Here is a 6,000-nt window from a genome sequence, read left to right as displayed (position 1 = left end):
TATACCACGGCTTTCAGCCAATCAGCATACAGAGCTCGAACTACCCAGTTTATAATTAGACTTGCATTTTTGTAATGTGATATTCACTTTAGATATTTTATTGCGGTGGATTTGAAAGAGTTAAAGAGAGAAAATCAAACACATGCACTTTAAAAAACGGTGATCGTTCTCCTTGGTATGACACACCAGCAAAAAATAGGTATTGTTTGAGACTGAAACATGGACGTCAAAACAGGGGAGAGAGTTTGGGAAGACTGAGAAGGGTAGAGGCACAGTGAGAGAAGAGAGATGGAGAGACATTCTGGTTGAATATATTATTAGAGTCTCAGGGAGCAGCAGGTGAAAAGGTTATCTCTTTTGTTTTTATCAGCCCCCATGACACCTCACTGAAGCAGAATATATCCTTCCATCCTCCATCCTCCTACAGCTCCTCCCACCAGCCTCCACTGGTTCAGAGGGTCTCTGGTTCAAGCCCAGGAGAGGCACGAGAAGCAACATTGTGAGCTGTAGCAGAATGAGCTAATTTTTTGTATTTATCTGTTATTTTACCAGGTAAGTTGACTGAGAACACATTCTCATTTGCAGCAACAACCTGGGGAATAGTTACAGGGGAGAGGAGGGAGATGAATGAGCCAATTGTAAACTAGGGATTATTAGCTGACAGTGATGGCTGGAATGGAATAAATGGACCTGAGTCAAACGTGGTTTTCCTATCATGTTTGATGTGTTTGACAACGTTCCATTGATTCCATTACAGTCTTTACAATGAGCCTGTCCTCCTAAAGCTCCTCCCACCAGCTTCCTCTGCTCTGAACACATCAACAACAGCCTCCCACGAAACACGCTGTGGTCATGTCTATACATCTGCATTAATATCCATCTGTGTTAACATGGCAAGTAACACATCAAAATCTGCAATTCATGTATATTTTATGCTAAGTTAGCCCAGCTATCTTCTTCCCCCCCGACCTCCTCGATTAGCATACTGTAGGTCTTTTTGAGCAGCCAGTAACAGCAACAGGGTATACCCCTGTATGGACACTATGAAGGCCCCTGTATGGATACTATGAAGGCCCCTGTATGGACACTATGAAGGCCCCTGTATGGATACTATGAAGGCCCCTGTATGGACACTATGAAGGTCCCTGTATGGATACTATGAAGGCCCCTGTATGGACACTATGAAGGTCCCTGTATGGATACTATGAAGGTCCCTGTATGGATACTATGAAGGCCCCTGTATGGACACTATGAAGGCCCCTGTATGGATACTATGAAGGCCCCTGTATGGATACTATGAAGGCCCCTGTATGGATACTATGAAGGCCCCTGTATGGACACTATGAAGGCCCCTGTATGGACACTATGAAGGCCCCTGTATGGATACTATGAAGGCCCCTGTATGGACACTATGAAGGCCCCTGTATGGACACTATGAAGGCCCCTGTATGGACACTATGAAGGCCCCTGTATGGACACTATGAAGGCCCCTGTATGGACACTATGAAGGCCCCTGTATGGACACTATGAAGGCCCCTGTATGGATACTATGAAGACCCCTGTATGGACACTATGAGTTGGCCCTTTAACAGCAACAGGGTAGACCCCTGTATGGACACTATGAAGGCCCCTGTATGGATACTATGAAGGCCCCTGTATGGATACTATGAAGGCCCCTGTATGGACACTATGAAGGCCCCTGTATGGACACTATGAAGGCCCCTGTATGGATACTATGAAGGCCCCTGTATGGACACTATGAAGGCCCCTGTATGGATACTATGAAGGCCCCTGTATGGATACTATGAAGGCCCCTGTATGGATACTATGAAGGCCCCTGTATGGACACTATGAAGGCCCCTGTATGGACACTATGAAGGCCCCTGTATGGATACTATGAAGACCCCTGTATGGACACTATGAGTTGGCCCTTTAACAGCAACAGGGTAGACCCCTGTATGGACACTATGAAGGCCCCTGTATGGATACTATGAAGGTCCCTGTATGGATACTGTGGTGTCTTAACAGTTAGTACTTATTTATGTAATAAGAAAGACTCTGAATACAAGCAATTGAACTGGAGCTTCACATTTACTCAAACTAGTTAGTACCAGAATAACATAGAACAACACTGCGCATGACCAAGGGTGCTCCATCCTTAAAGGGGACATCAGTAATTAATAATAATAATATAATAATATAATATATGCCATTTAGCAGACGCTTTTATCCAAAGCGACTTACAGTCATGTGTGCATACATTCTACGTATGGGTGGTCCCGGGGATTGAACCCACTACCCTGGCGTTACAAGCGCCATGCTCTACCAACTGAGCTACAGAAGGACCAATTAACAGAACATAACATTCCTTCTCTTATACAATCAGAGTTACTTTTACCAAACCACAACTGAAACATTTCCCAGAACTTGTTGTAGTTATTTTGCATCTTTTAATTTGAACTTGAACAGTTTAGTTTTTGTTTGTTTGTTTATAAGTCTAGTCTGTCTGGTGGACGGTTCCTTCGTTCTGTGTAGCGCCTCGGATTGTCTGGAGGTTCCTGAACATCCTCAGTGTGTGTCTGGTGGACGGTGCCTTCGTTCTGGGTAGCGCCTCAGATTGTCTGGAGGCTCCTGAACATCCTCAGTGTGTGCTTGTTCCATTATAGCTTCTGCTATAGCAGCACCTTCATCAACACGTTCCCTTCTTTCAGCCTGGGGTCTCTTTACTGCCCCACCGTCCTCTACAGTTCCTTGTGTGTCACTCTCAGGAGCTCTCTGTGCCTGTTCTCTCTCGATTGTTGTGCTGTTTTCCGTGGAATGCATTTGGTTAATGTGACGCCGCCACATTATGTCTGGGCTCACTTGAACCTGGTAAGTTCTGGGTCCCGTTTGTGTGTGTACGGCCCTCTTGTCCATTTCCCTCCTCTTCTGTAGTCTCGCACCATCACTTCCTGTCCTGTTTGAGATGGCGCTCCCGGCCACCGGAGAGCATCTTGGCTTGTTTGTTCAGCACTTCATTACGCCTGTTTGGCTTCATGATGTCCAGCTGTGCGGAGAGGCCTCCCGAACATCAGTGCGGCTGGGCTTTCATTTGTTGTGGCATGTGGGGTGTTTCGGTAGGAGGCCAGGAACTTGGCCAGTTTTGTTTGCAAAGTCCCTTTGTCTCGTTTTGCTGCACGGAGTCCTTGATTTAGGGTTTGCACAAAGCGTTCTGCCAGCCCATTGGTGGCAGGGTGGTACGGAGCTGAAGTTGAGTGTTTGATTCCATTTACTGACATGAATCTTGTAAACTCGTCACTTACAAAAGCTTGCGCGTTGTCACTTACCAGCTGCAGTGGCAAACCGAAGCGTGCAAACGTTGTTCTGAGACACTCTATCGTCTGAGCTGAGGTGGAGGAGTCAGTGCAAAACACCTCTGGCCATTTGGAATAGGCATCAACTATAACCAGAAACATGTGCTTTTCAAAGGGACCAGCGTAGTCCACATGAATTCTCTGCCATGGCTCTGCGGGCCATTCCCATGGGTGGACTGGGACAGGAGCAGGCATGTGAAGGGTTTCCAAACATCCACTACAGTTCTTTGCCATATTTTCTATCTGTTGGTCCAGACCTGGCCACCAGAAGTGGCTCCTTGCGAGCAGCTTCATTTTGACAATTCCAACATGACCTTCATGTAGTTGCTGCAAGACTCGATGTTGGCATTTCTGGGGTATCATGACTCTCATTCCCCACATCAAACATCCTTGGTACGTTGTAATTTAGTTTCTCCACTGGAAACACGGAGTCAGCTCCTTTCTGCCAGTAGCTGGCCATCCTGACATGGTGTAGGTGTACACTTTTGACAAGGTCACATCTTTCCTTGTCTCATGTTTGATAACTGTGCCTGTGACTGGTAGGGCCTCGAGCTGAGCGGTATGGAACATGTCCACTGCATCCACCCTCCTTTGTCTTTCTCTTGTACATGGCAGTCTGGATAATCCATCTGCATTTGTGTGGGGGGATGACGGCTTAAACTCAATGTCATACATATGACTGGCAAGGAACAGGGCGTATCGCTGTAACCTGGCTGCTGTCATTGCCGGAATGCCTTTCTTTGGACTGAAAATGGAAAGCAACGGCTGGTGATCTGTAACCAGTGTGAAACGCTTGCCATATAGGTATGCGTGGAATTTCTTGACGCCCCACACTAGCGCCAGTGCTTCTTTGTCGATTTGTGAGTAGTTTTTCTCTGCATCATTCAATGTTCGTGACGCAAATGCAACTGGCCTCTCTGACCCATCTTTCAGTGTGTGTGAAAGGACCTAATCCATAAGGGGACGCATCACAAGCCAACTTCACTGGCATTTCAGGGTCGTAATGCATCAGGACCTGTTCAGATGTTATGAGCCGTTTTGCCTCCAGAAATGCATTTTCACATTGCTCTGTCCACCGCCATGTCCTATTCTTTTCCAGGAGCTGATTTAGAGGCTGGAGTACTGCTGAAAGGTTTGGGAGGAATCTTCTGTAGTAATTGATCAGTCCCGTGAAAGATCTCACTTCTGTGATATTTTGTGGTCGTGGTGCCTGTACCACTGCCTCGATTTTGTCCTGTGTTTTGTGCAATCCATTACAGTCAATCTCATGTCCACAGAAGACAATCTTGTCTTTGAAGAACTCACACTTCTTTAAGTTTGCCTGTAGACCATACTCTTTCAGTCAGGACCTCTTCCAGGTTAGCCAGGTGCTCTTTGTCGGTGCGTCCTGTTATGATCATGTCATCCAGGATACATTGGGTTCCTGGGATTCCTTGCAAAATCTGGTCAATAGTTCGTTGCCAAATGGCTGGGGCTGATGCAATGCCAAACACCAGGCGGTTATACCTGTATAGACCTTTGTGTGTGTTTATTGTCAGGTACTGTTTGGAACTCTCTTCAACCGGTAGCTGCAGGTAAGCCTGTTTCAGATCGATTTTACTGAAGTGTTTCCCACCAGCTAGTGCAGCAAAGATGTCATCCAGGCGTGGTAGGGGGTATTGGTCCACATGCAACATTGGATTCACAGTTACCTTGAAGTCCCCACACATTCTAACAGACCCGTCTTTCTTCACAATAGGAACTATGGGTGTGGCCCATTCGCTTCTGTCCACTTTCGTCAGGATCCCTGTATCCTGCAAGCGATCGATTTCCGCTTCCACCTTTGGTCTCAGGGAGTATGGAACAGATCTGGCTTTGCAGAATTTTGGGGTTGCGTCATCTCTTAGTACAAGTTTTGCTGTGAAGCCTTTTACTGTTCCCATCTGATCACTGAAAACTGTGTTGTATTTCTTCCGCAAGTGTTCCAGTGTTTGGTCTGTGCCTTTCTCTTTGGACTGGAACGTGTGGAGCATTTTCAAGTCACACCAATTCAGCTTTACTTTTGAAAGCCATTCCCTGCCAAATAATGGGGGGCCAGTTCCAGGCACCACTTACAGCTGTAACTGGTGTGTTTGCCCCCCATAACGCACTCTGACCTGCAACGCCCCCATTGGGCTCAATCTCTCTCCTGAGTATGTCTTCAGCAACATATTGGTGTTCTTCAGCTTGATAGCCTTAAAGTGCTCATTGTAGACAGTAGTGGAAATTATAGACACTGCAGATCCTGTGTCCAGCTCCATTTTGAGGGGTTTGCCTTCGATATCTGGTGTCACCCATATTATGCTACTGCTGGGAGAAGTCACTGTGTTTAACTCCATTGTACCAATTAATCGTTCATCTGAATCACTGCCACTGTTCTCTGCTAGTGCATTCACAGACCCTTTAATTTTCTCAGTTTTCCTGTTGTGACTGAATTTGGCTTTGCATGCTCTTTGAATGTACCCCCTTCTACTGCATTTGTGACAAATTTCGTCTTTGAAACGGCAGTCCTCTGCTCTGTGACCATCTCTGTCACACCTGTTGCATTTTTCGGCCACACGGGGGCGTTGTCGACTGCGTGAGAACTTGTGCAGGGAAATTTGTGACAGGTCGGTACTTCTTTTACTTT

The 6,000-nt window shown here is 46.4% G+C and overlaps 1 pseudogene; it reads right to left on the bottom strand.

Moving 5' to 3' along the window:
• Positions 1 to 3,017: 3,017 nt before the first annotated feature.
• LOC127916439 (uncharacterized protein K02A2.6-like) lies at positions 3,018 to 5,405 on the bottom strand (annotated as a pseudogene).
• Positions 5,406 to 6,000: the final 595 nt, after the last annotated feature.

This window comes from Oncorhynchus keta, chromosome 4 (genome assembly GCF_023373465.1).
Source record: "Oncorhynchus keta strain PuntledgeMale-10-30-2019 chromosome 4, Oket_V2, whole genome shotgun sequence".
NCBI classification, from domain to species: domain Eukaryota; kingdom Metazoa; phylum Chordata; class Actinopteri; order Salmoniformes; family Salmonidae; genus Oncorhynchus; species Oncorhynchus keta.
The sequence above is the reverse complement of the archived record's forward strand: the minus strand, read 5'-3'. Positions and strand labels throughout refer to the sequence as shown.